Source organism: Ixodes scapularis, unplaced genomic scaffold (assembly GCF_016920785.2).
Source record: "Ixodes scapularis isolate PalLabHiFi unplaced genomic scaffold, ASM1692078v2 PGA_scaffold2__306_contigs__length_199485367, whole genome shotgun sequence".
NCBI classification, from domain to species: Eukaryota; Metazoa; Arthropoda; class Arachnida; order Ixodida; family Ixodidae; genus Ixodes; species Ixodes scapularis.
Genome location: NW_024609857.1, coordinates 30,933,267 through 30,945,316, shown reverse-complemented (window position 1 = coordinate 30,945,316; position 12,050 = coordinate 30,933,267).

The following is a 12,050-nucleotide window of genomic DNA, read 5'->3' as shown; positions in this document are numbered from 1 at the left end:
GTCGTGGATCTGAGCGGCGCCGATCAACGTGCGGCACAGCCGTACGTCTGCCGACCCGGCATGCACTCGGAACAGCGTATAGACCCACCGAACCGGTCATCTTACCGCGCAACACAAATTTCTCCCGAGCTTCCCATCCGCGAACGCTGAGATTCTCCTTTCGACAGCGCACTCACATGGACCCCCGACAATCTCCATCCTAGTTCGTTTCAATCTGGGCGAGCGTCTTACCGGGGTGTGGTCGAGTATACAACTACTGCCCAATAAACGTTAAGGAGCCCAGGCTAGCAGCCCTAAAATTTCTCATCGACAGCGGAGACACCGGACACAGACATTGGGGCTAACTCCCCACAGTCTAAATATGCACGCAGCACAATCACCTCCGACAATGAGAAGCAAACTACGACAGCAGCAGCACGGACAACTCACCGACAGCCGAGGCGCTAGTCCAACTGTGGCCGGCGGAACGAGGTAGCACCACGCACGAGGAGCCGATGCACGACGACGCGTTCGAGCCGCGGAGGAGGCGAGCGTCTGCCGCCGGGTGATGTGCGGGATGCGGAGCTTCTCGGCCAGAGAAGAACCTTCATCGGTCCGCCGGCGGGTCCCGCCGGGGTCACTAGGCGCGCTCTTAAAGGGAGAGGAGGGGACCTCCTAAACGTCCCAAACGCGGCCCAAGCCGGCGGCGGGGCGGGCCTGGGACCGCTCGGTCCGGGAGAAGGCAACTGGTTTTCCAGGCAAAGAAGAGCAGCGCTCGTCAAACAACGCCGACGGCGGGCGTGCAAGACTACGGCCAGACGGTGTGCCGCCCGCCCTCGTCCTCTCACCAGCGCGTCCGCCGCGGGGCACCGTCTCTCTGTTCCGCAGGGAGGTCCCTTGCCCGCTTATGTTTCCTTTTCGCCTGTTCCTTTTCTACGGTCGCTGCCCGCGCAATGCGCCGTCTCTTTGCTTTTACGCCAAAGTTTTTTTTTTTTCGTCCATTCAAGTTACGCGGAGATTAAGTTATGCCGTGGCAGCCGCGGCCGGCCAGCCGGGCCGCACTTCTTATAACGGTTGGCGCTCTCCGTTCGGGTTACTTTGTGTGTGGGGGGGAGGAACCGCTTCTCACGCCGCCGCTGCTGAGGTGCGCGAGTTCACGGCTTAACTCGTTTTAGGCGCGGATGTTTGGCGTGGCTTTTGGGGGGGTCGCTGGGCCAACGCCGGATGTTATGGCGCATGGTGGCGGCGACCGGGTCTTTGGTTCGAGTTTGCCGACTGCTTGAGTTCTCGGCGGCGGGCTAAAGGGCATCGGGCCATAAGGCGCGGGCGACGCGGTCTGCGGGTCAGGCGGTTAAGCGCGGCAACTCTGTCTGGCATGCCTTCGTTGTCGGCATTTGGGCTGGGGGGTTGAGCCGCTGGGAGCGTGAGCTGCCGAGCGGAGCGCGCGGTGCCGTGAACTATCACTGCCCCGTCCGAAGAACGCTTGGCGGAAGCGCAGAACGACTGGCGGATGGACCCTCACGCTTTGTTTCGTGCATGCTTGTCATATGGTTTGTTCCCACAAGTTACTTAAAAAAAAAAAAACCCATAAAACTGAAGTATATGTACTATGTACAGCACGCGTCTCGATTATAGCCTAAAATTAGAATGCCCCTTTCGATTACCTGCAAGTAAGCAGGCCGGTTAAATCGAGCGAGTAGTATGTGCGGGTGTTGAGGACGTTTCAGAAAGGCTCACTCCGCGCCGCTCGCATCGCTGTCCACTTCTTCGCACCGGTGCGCCCGCGTCAAGCTTGGCTGCCTTGCATTGGAGCACGTGGGTCGAGCTTCACTGCTCTGCACCGGCGTGCTAGGAGCCGCGGCTGATGCGGGAGAGCATTTGCGTTAAATCGATAAGCTCAGAAATTATGCTTAGCAGTACGAGCAAAAATTTAGATTTTATCTTAATAAATATGATAGTCATCTTAGTTCCGATGCATCAGTCGTCGAGAGGTCACTGAGCTCTGACTGAATTTGGCTCCAACGCTGCTGACGCCGTAAGGTAATGCGCCATGTTGGTTTCAAAGCACACACGTAAGTTTTAACTTTTTTTTTAATAATGGTTCTTGTTTTTTTTTTATTTATTTAAAGGGTGAATGTGTTTTTATCATTCTCCATTTTAGGGAATGTGCTGGGTTAAAAAAGTTTTAACTTTTTTTTTATAATGGTTCTTGCTGTTTTTTTTTATTTATTTAAAGGGCGAATGTGTTTTTATCATTCTCCATTTTAGGGAATGTGCTGGGTTTTGCTAAAGGAATAATATGGGGTCCATGCTGCACATGAACCCCATGAAAATACTTTGTATCTGCCAGAAGAACGGACATTTCAACTTTTTTTTTTTAGACCTTTTGTGAACAGAACCAACTTTGACATGAGCCTTTCCTCACACAAGTTATATATATATATATAACGTTTATGTATTCCTTTTTGGTAAATAACTAAAAAGTATTCTTTCTTTATATATAAAACAAATCAACCCTCAGCCATCATCAAACTTGGGCTTTCCATGCGCAAGCTGGTTATTTGGGCTAGTTGGTTCATGGCCTTAAAAGGTATAAAAGTGCCGAAAACAACCAGGACGGAGACGAAGTAAGACAAACACAAGCGCCTTCTGTTCGTCTTACTTCGCCTTCGTCCTTGTTCCATGAGCTTTATTATTTCATCTTCAAGTGACGCGTTAGCATACATGTTGGCACCTGCTGCAAAAGCATCAATAGCTGCTCCAACCCAACATTTTGCCTGCTGCATGGGCAGCTAAAAAAGGACAAATGCCGCTTCTATCACTGCCGATATGAACGAGGATACTTGAAACAAACGGCGCTAACGTATGTACAATGGGTAGATATGACTAATTTGTGGAAAGCTACGCGGAGCGGAAGTTTGTCTGCTTCTTTTGCACTGTGGTGACGTCAGAAGGCCAAGCTCTGATTGGCTTTGATTGAAAAAATAGGGGTGTAGACCTCAGACCCACGCTTGTGTTGCTTGTGACGCTTAACACCAGTTCCCTGAGCAGAGCACAGCAACGTGCTCCTTTCGTCCACCCCGATTCTCCCTCATTGGCTGATGGCTCACGTGGGACCCAATTGAGTCCTCCAGAATGTTGCTGAGAAGACATCCTATTTTGCGGGTCGCTGTCCACTGCCCTGGCGGTAGGCGCGAGCACAGCGGTGTGCGTCTGGTTCTTCTGCCTATCGCTCCCTCCACTGGCGAAGCTACTTTTTTTTTTCTTTTCCGCAGACCCTCGTATTGTTTTTTGAGTTCGGTCGCATCCCTGTGCTACTCCACTGAGCCGTGTCATATGGTTATATAGGACCGCCACGGTCTAAGCTGTTCACGTCCACGACGGCCGCGATAGCAGGCACGATCGGCCTTTCCTGTATCCCGTTAGGCGACTATTTTCTCCGAATCACGAATTGATGCAGGATTTTTTCACTCGGGTCGGTGCGTGATGGGAGCACGCACTGTATTGTACGGAAGAAAAATTTGATATCGTTTGGGTTGTCCACGAATGCGAACGATCGAATGCCCTTATAGACCTTTTCACCCTCCGTCGCATGGGCGCTGCCATCTTAGAATCACGTGATGCGGCCGCCATTAGGTTGCTTCAACTCGTCGCTTCGCTTTCTCCTCCGCGCTACTCCGCGTCTTGGCGGGTGCGTTGAATTCGTGTTTTTCGTCGCGTTTTATCGCGTTTTTTTCCTCACTCCGTAAAGTGTCGTCCGATACTTATATAAGTATTTACCATGTAATTGCATTACCTTATTATGTGAACAACCTCCGCAGTTAATTTTTTAACACGTTTTGACTATTTTTACTGTCGGCTGCCGACTACGTGTGAAGAGACTATATGAGCACATGAAACAGCGTTAGCGCTCACGCACATTGGACACATATATGACTATAAGAGAGCGCAAGTGTTCAAAGGTCAATAACTTATGAGAACTCAGGTCTACTTACTAATAGTGGCGGAACATTCGCAGTAGGAAGCACGATGTAAGTATATATATGATCGCGCATTTTGGAACGCAAGGAAGTTACAAAATACTGTAAATAACCACGTGTGTTTCCTGAAAGCATCGTGTTTTCTATTTATAACAGATCGAAAACAGTGGCTTTTGATTATATAGGTGAAATCGTGGACAGGATAGGAAACAAACGTTTAATTTTAATTTTTTTATGCAACAAATAATGGGGGGTTACGTCAACATCAGGCAGTTTGTTCGTTTACAATTTCACACCTACATCTGTTCGACGTTCTTGATCGTTTCTGCTATAAAAACATTCCCCTGATCGGCTTATTTATTAATTCCAAGAAACTACACTGTGCTTAATTAGGGCAATGTCTACAGTATTTCGATTGTTAAATAATTTTGTTAAGATCACCAGTTCAACTCAATTCATTTTCGATACAAAGGTTTTAACTTCCCGCATAATAAACTGTTACAGATAGCTTGATGTGCCTGGGGTCCACAATACGTGACGCTGAAAAGAATCCGTCTGCATTATAATCGCACGAATGCAGTGTTGTTGACGCTGAATATAGATTTACTTTTAGCAGCTGCCGACGCCGAAATCTACGAAGCGCATCAGTTCAAACCAGTAACGAGCTTTCTACACAGGTCCATTGTGAGGTGCCTGGCGCTCGACTTTAGCAAAACTTACCGGAGATCACTTCTTTTGCGGCCCTTGATTCCATCTGGCAAATTTTACGGGAGATCAATGCCAGGTATCATTTGAGGAGCCTGTCGCTTATCTCATATCTTGAGAACGTCGTAAGCAAATGTCCATATAAAAAATAGTCGTATTCATCGGGCCAATATCATAAAATCTTGTTAATGAGTACTTTAGTTAAATAAATTTTCTAGTAATTTTTCTAGCCTAGGTTGGCCTACTAAAATATTTCTTGAGAACTTAATTTATTTAAATAGAACAGGCTGAGGAATAGCACTTATTTTTGTATTGTGTATACCTCATTACAGAAGACTTTTCCAGTCTGCGAAGTTCACAAAAAGTTGGTGCACGAAATCCGAACAGTAAACTTGTCACTTCATATGTTTTTCGTGATTCAGCACATTTTTAATCATGTTGTGGACCTGCTTCTTCACTAAGCACTAATGCATTATAGTCTGTTACAATATAAGATGAGCAGTCGAATCTCTGACATGAGCTCGAGCCCTTCCATGCCACTCGGTGCACGCGCAGCCAAAACCCGGCGGCAGGCAAGAAGCGCGTGCTGGAGGCGAAACTTGTCCCGCTCTTTATTTACTTATTTTCCAGCAACTAGCGCCCGGGGGTACGACTGTGGGCCACCGTAATCGTTTCTGTTCATCAGAGCAGTTGTTTCATCTCCGAACCTGGCAGAAATTGACGATTGGACGTCATCAGACGCATCTGGCATTCGTAAAAGTGCTCGCAATTTAGGCTCGAAACCACCTCGTGATTCTCCAAGAGACTCAGTATCATTGTGTCATTTGCATTGTGCCACAAGAGAAAAATTTGTATCACAAAATTAAGCAAAAATGGCATGAAACAGCAACACAATCGCGTGCGCGTTGGAACCGAAACCAACCAAATTGAAGCAACCTCATGGCGGCGAATGCACCAGCGCCCTCTACGCGACGGTCAGCCAACTACTGAAATGAAACGGTCTATATTTCACGCGGTATTACACCCTTCGAGCGACGACACACGGGTTGAAAGGTGTCGATTGCCTGCTTTATTGCGGACACCCGCAATGAAACGGGCATATGCAAGTAAATATCTATCGCATCCGGATACAGGTGGGACGCAGACTCTTAGATCTGCATCCTTGGATGGGGATGCAGATCTGGATCTTCTCAAGCAAAAAATGTGCGGAGTTTTGTGATGGCTGCGGTATATGCACCCATACGTAATCTTCGGCTTTAAATTCTTTTTTTTAATGTCAGTGTACGAGATAATAAGCAGAATACGTCATGAGTCCGCGCGAAGCATCGATTTGACCGACGGTGGTATTGACTGGCGGTCGTTATTGATTTCATTGCCGACAAATGCGTGCTGACAGCAAGCTTTCTCAACACTTCACATACACACACACGCGCAAAAATAACGATTACATCGTTAAGGTTTTAAAAAAAGAGGTGACCCAGAGACTTACGCAGATGACTAGATACATTAATTCCTCATTTCAAGTAGTACTCCCTCTATGACCCCAAAGTGGATGCCGTTGACGAAACACCCTTCCTTTGCCGAGGGGTACAAAACGAGCGTAGAAAAGAGTGCTGCGGTAGGGTGCGACGAAAGGGCCATATATCAATTGCAAACAGTTTCAGTGGACATTGTTTCAGCAATTTGTATGGTTATTGCCCATACCAATGCTTCTTAATAAAATATAAATTCCTCGAACCTCGAAAAATTACGTGGCTTGCGCAATAGTGACGAGAGAAGAAAAAAAATCTATAGACTGCTCACGCAATCCAGACCGGTGTAGGTCTATACATTTAAATTGTGGAGCATATAAGGCCGTGGGGATGTGTTCGTGATACCAGTCACGTAACTTGATCGTTGCTCGAAAGATGCCATTGGAACGCGTCGAATATCCATAGCACGCGTCGCCAATACATCATTTGAACACAGAATTGTGTACAAATATTTGGTGTGCAACGAGAGAAATCGGGAGAAATTTTATGTCTCTGTGATATGTAAACTTATTTTCTCACTGCAAAAAAAAAAAAAAATGCCACTTTTAGAAACGTACAAAGGGAACTTTTCTTCTTCTTCTTCTTTGTTTACACATTTAACGGTGTAAAACATAGAGCAAGTTTTTCTTTTACACTCGTGAAGAGGGTGTAAAGGTTGATTTTTGTTTCGGACCGCTCCCCCCAGACGGGTACCGGACACGTCATGACACCTTAGTCAAGTTCAATGAGAGAAGAGAGAAAGAGAGAGAGAGAGGAGGCAGTATCAGACGGCAATCAGACAGCAATCAGACGGCAATCAGACGGCAATCAGACGGCGGGACAAGTCAAACGAGTCAAAAGAGTGTCCCGTTCCGAATAGGCATGGGTCGCCGCCGGACGCACGGAATGCCCGCATCTCGGGCACGCCATACGCGGGCGACGACCACTCCGAGGAACAGCGGAGCGTCCGCCCAGGTCAAGAGTACGTTAGGCCAATTAATGGAAAAACGCGATTACACGGCCGTGCCGCGGATGGCAGCTAGCTGGGCGCCGCGCTAATTACAAGGCGCACCTCGCATGCGCCTTCCGCCGTAATGATTATGAAAGTAAACTACAGCGTCAAGAAGAGCGGGCGAGAACCCGTTCCCAGCCGAGTGACGCGGAGGTGGGAGACCCCCAAAAGCACCGTTTCCAGCTATGAGTCGTCGCCTCGCGCATTCGGAGGGAAAAACTGGAGAAAGGAGCTGACAGGTGGAGCCTGTCCTAACCGCGAGGTGGGGAAAAAAATAATTGAGGCGCACTCTAATTTTGAAATCTGTTCCTCTGCTGTTTTGACGTGCGCACCTTTTAAACGCGGCGGCATTTTTTTAAAGTTACCCCCCTTCCTCCCCTTTCCTGAAATATTCTGGTCGTACCACATAGAAAGAAACGCGTGCGCTTGCGCAGGAGACTGAGGTACACGTTCACGCGCATGCGCGGGTCGCCGGAGGGTGAGGTACGCGCCGCTGTCTTCACAATGCCTTGCAGGAAGAAAGAGCAGACCGAAGATGTATAGACCTTTGCAAAAATTGCCTTCTGCGCGCCGCCATCTTTGTCTGCTGGGCTGTGGAACGCCTTCTGAGCATGCGCTGTAGCTCTGTTGTGTAATATATCAGACACTGCGCATGCGTCCACAGCTCAGTGACTCAGCATTTTTGGCCTGGGTGATAAGCGATGCAAAGGTCTTATGGTACGGCGGTGCTCGACGCGTGCCAACGCGACGTCATGGAAGGAGAGAGGGCGACGTCTGGCGATAAGCAGCGCCGAAATTGCATTGTCACGACGCTCAAGTCGGTCTTCGGGACTTTTCTGTCGCCGGCTAAGCCAATCACGCAAAGAAAACAAAAAAAGAAAGAAAGAGGCACAGGATCACGTTGCATTTACTGTGAGTGATTCGTTTAGCCGGTGATATGGACTTTCCCAGCCCAGCGCTTATCAGTCACCCGAGCGACAAATGCTGAGTCACTGAGCTGTGGACGCATGCACACACTCTAAAAAAAGTATGCGCGTCTACTTTCCCGCACAACACTCGGACAGCCAATCAGCGCAACTTACGGAGGCAGCTCAACGAATGACGATGCCGAAACATGTGTTTAGACCAAAAACCGCAGTTTGAGTTGTGACATTAAGCAATGCAAAACGTCACGCTTGCATTGCTTAATGTCACAACTCAGTCAGCGTTTTTTGGTCTAAACATATGTTTCGGCATCGTCATTCACTGAGCTGCCTCCGTAAGTTGCGCTGATTGGCTCTCCGAGTGTTGCGCGTGAAAGTAGACGCACAAACTTTTTTTAGAGTGCAGCGTCTGATATACCGCACAACAGAGCTACAGCGCATGCTCGGAAGGCGTTCCACAGCCTTCTGAGCATGCGCAGATAAATAAAAATGTGTCCACTGAGCAGCTCTGATCACTAAGTGACCAGAGGTTGTGAGTGGATAAATTGTTCTAACTATTTATTAACGCAGTCCTCTTCTAAGACCCTAAGTAGTATTAGCAAATACAACAAAGTCTAGTGCTGGAAATTTCTTCAAAAGCCATTGGAAGTAATTACGAATGACGACAGTGGCACCTCATTACGGTCAGTGCGCTTGAACCACGGAATTTACGGATCACAACTGCAATGACAGCTAAATTCTAGGGTCACAAAAGCAGACATTTGTTTAGGTATCATGCCATCAGAATGCTTATCCTACGTTATCCAGGGGATTACACACGTTTGGGACGTTTTTTTCAAGAGACGTCCCAAACGTTTCCCGGAAGGGCCGGAAGCAAGGGGGGGGGGGGGGGGGGGGCGGAGGCTGCCCCCCTCCCCCTCTTTTTGGGAATTTTATATCTTTCCGCCTATGCCCGGCGCGTCTGCTTTTGCATTGATCCCCGGGCAGCCAGCTCACACTGTTCTCGGTCACGAGACTCCCGGCGCGTCTGCTTTTGCACCGATCCCGGGCGGCCACCTCACACTGTTCTCGGTCGTGAGATACTCGGCGCGTCCGCTGTTGGGGCGGTCGGCGAGTGGCCCGTTGAGGCCTGTCTCGGTCACGAGATGTTGGGTGCGTCTGCTTTACCGCTGTATCCTAACGCAGTTCCCTTCAAGTGAACCGGTGCGAGGCCCGGCCCCGGCGGGACTTCAAGGACCACAGATGATCCGGACTCCGCTACACCAAAGATGGCTGCCATGGATGACTGATTGACCAGAGGCCCTTAATTGCCAGCACTCCCCAACAGCAACAAAGGCGGAGCCAGAAAAACCGTTAATACTCGTCCCCGCGGTACGTAGAACTGATCCTCCAACTAAGTCGATCGAGTCGCGTATGACAGTTAATGTACTCGACGCTCCGATCGCCGCAATCCTAGATACCGGTACAAGCATATAACTTATCGGAGATGCTGTATTCGAGGTTTGCAAAAGGAAGAATACCAAGTTCCGAACGACAGGTGTAAAATTGCAGGTAGCGTCGAAATCTGTACTCCCTGTTGCGGGCGCCGTGAGAGTGCGAATTTTTTTCCATAGCAAGAAATGCAGGCAATGCTTGTATATCTTCCTGGATTACCAGTACCCATGCATGATCCTCGGCCGTGATTTCGTCGTAGCGGAGGCCATTACATTAGACTTCGCTCGAACTGCCTATCGGTTGAGAAACGAGACTGTGCTAACGCCATTTACCAGTCGAGAGGACTGCATTCCGGTGGACAAGGTTCGGTCGAGATTTGCGCGACAGGATTTTTCATCCCGGCGGTGTCATCAAAGCGGTGGAAATGTGTTTCAGTAGCAGCTCCCCCCCCCCCAGAAGCAGCAGCTCTAATACCTGCTGAAACCATATGGTGTCGTCGGATGTCCTTGATCCAAAAAAGGACGGCACAGCAAGGCTTTGTGGTGATTACAGGCGCCTAAATAAACTGTCTGTCAGAGACAGTTACCCGTTTTCCAGTATTTCCTCAGTAATGTGCCCTTAGAAACGCGACTGTTTTCACAACCCTAGACTGCAGCCGCGGATTTCTTGAAATCGAAGTTCATCCGGCTGATGTAAAGAAGACTGCGTGCATTTGCCCCAGGGGGTTGTTCGAATTCAACCGCCTTCCCTTTTGGTTTGTCCAACTCTCCCGCCAACTTTCAACGCCTAAAGGACCTTGTCCTCGATGACACGAAGCACGAGTGTGATATGGCGCGCATGGATGACGTAGTTGTGTTTTCACGAACATTCGAGGAGCATCTTGTGCACCTTCGTATCATACTTGAACAAATGCGTCAGGCCGGCCATACGATTGATCCAGATAAAGTTCAGTTTGCCTCGCCTGCAATCAACCTTCTTGACTTTGTTGTAGATAACGGCACGCTGCACCCGAATGAAGATAAGTTGCGCGCAATAACGGAGTACCCACCCCCTCAAGACGTCAAAAGCCTACAGAGGTATCTCGGCATGATTGCGTTAGAGATATCATTCCACTGTGTGCCTTGACAAAGGAGCCACTGAACCAATTGCTTCGCAAAAAGAAAAAAAATGAAGTGGTGAGGAGGGCAACAGCAGCAAACCGCATTTGCGTCTCTTTCAAGGGCTCTGACTGAAAACGCGTCTCATCTACCCGACTTGAATCGTCGTTCATCTTGCAGACCGACACAAGCGATTACGAATAGGAGCAGTTCTTCTGCAGGAACATGACAGCGTTCTTCGTCCGGTAGCTTTCGCCAGTCATACGCTAACCAGAGCGGAGCGAAACTACTCAACAAACGGAAAAGAGTGTTTGCGATTATTTTTGTGCTTAAGAAGTTTGACGTGTACCTTGACGGCGCTTCGTTTTGCATTCAAACTGACCACTTGGCTCTCTCGGGGCTCAAAGGGCTTCAAAGCTCTACAGGACAACTCGCTCGATGGGCCCTGTCGCTCCAGCGCTACAAGTACACAATCGAGTACAAGCGTGGAGTGGCTAACCATGTTGCAGATGCGTTGTCCCATGCTCCACTTCTCGGTCCGAAAATGATGATGGATCCCGACTTGGTGGCACTGGTCAATGCGGCGCCCATCACACCATGATTCGCGGTGGGGAACCCTGGTGAGCAGAGAGGAGCTCCGAGCGGCCCAGCTGTCCGATGGACTTTGTCAGAAGGTGATGCACCAGCTGGCAGAAGAAAGCGCAGCCGACGCCGGGAATTCCCGAGATTTGGACTCATACCAGCTGAGCAGCGGTGGCATCCTGCTGCGGTACAGACCCCAGGCGGACGATGGGTCCTGCGGCCCACCATTCCGGACTGTAATAACTCGTAAACTGCGTAAGTTATTTATAAGATACATGCATGATCCCGCCTTGGCAGGCCACAGCAGTGGGAGCAAAATTTACGAAAAGTGATAAAAAATTGCAACGTGGCCAGGCATGAGGCAGGATGTGATGAGGTACACGCGTATCTGCACGGTTTGTAAGAAGGGGAAACCCCGAAGTGGCCAACCACTAAGTTTAATGCAATCGGTTGAAAGCAAGTACCCCTGGGAGTGTGTTGCCTGCGACGGTGTCGGTCCCTTTCCCCGTAGTCCACGCGGCAATCAATATTTGCTAGCAGTGACCGACCACTTCACGAAGTGGGGCGAAATGTTTCCTCTGCGCAAGCTGAACTCTAGGAAAATCTGGAACTGTCTTCTCGAGATGTTTGCGCGCTTCGGCTTTGCCGCAACGCTTATTATAGACAACGCTTTCTTATTTGGTCAGCAAGGTGCTCGTGGATGCGTATAAGGCACTAGGGATACGGCACAAACGGACATCGCCGTACGATCTACAGGCGAATATCACGGAAATAGTCAATACCACGAAAAGAGTGGGACGCAAAATTGAAAGAAATGGCATTCGCTA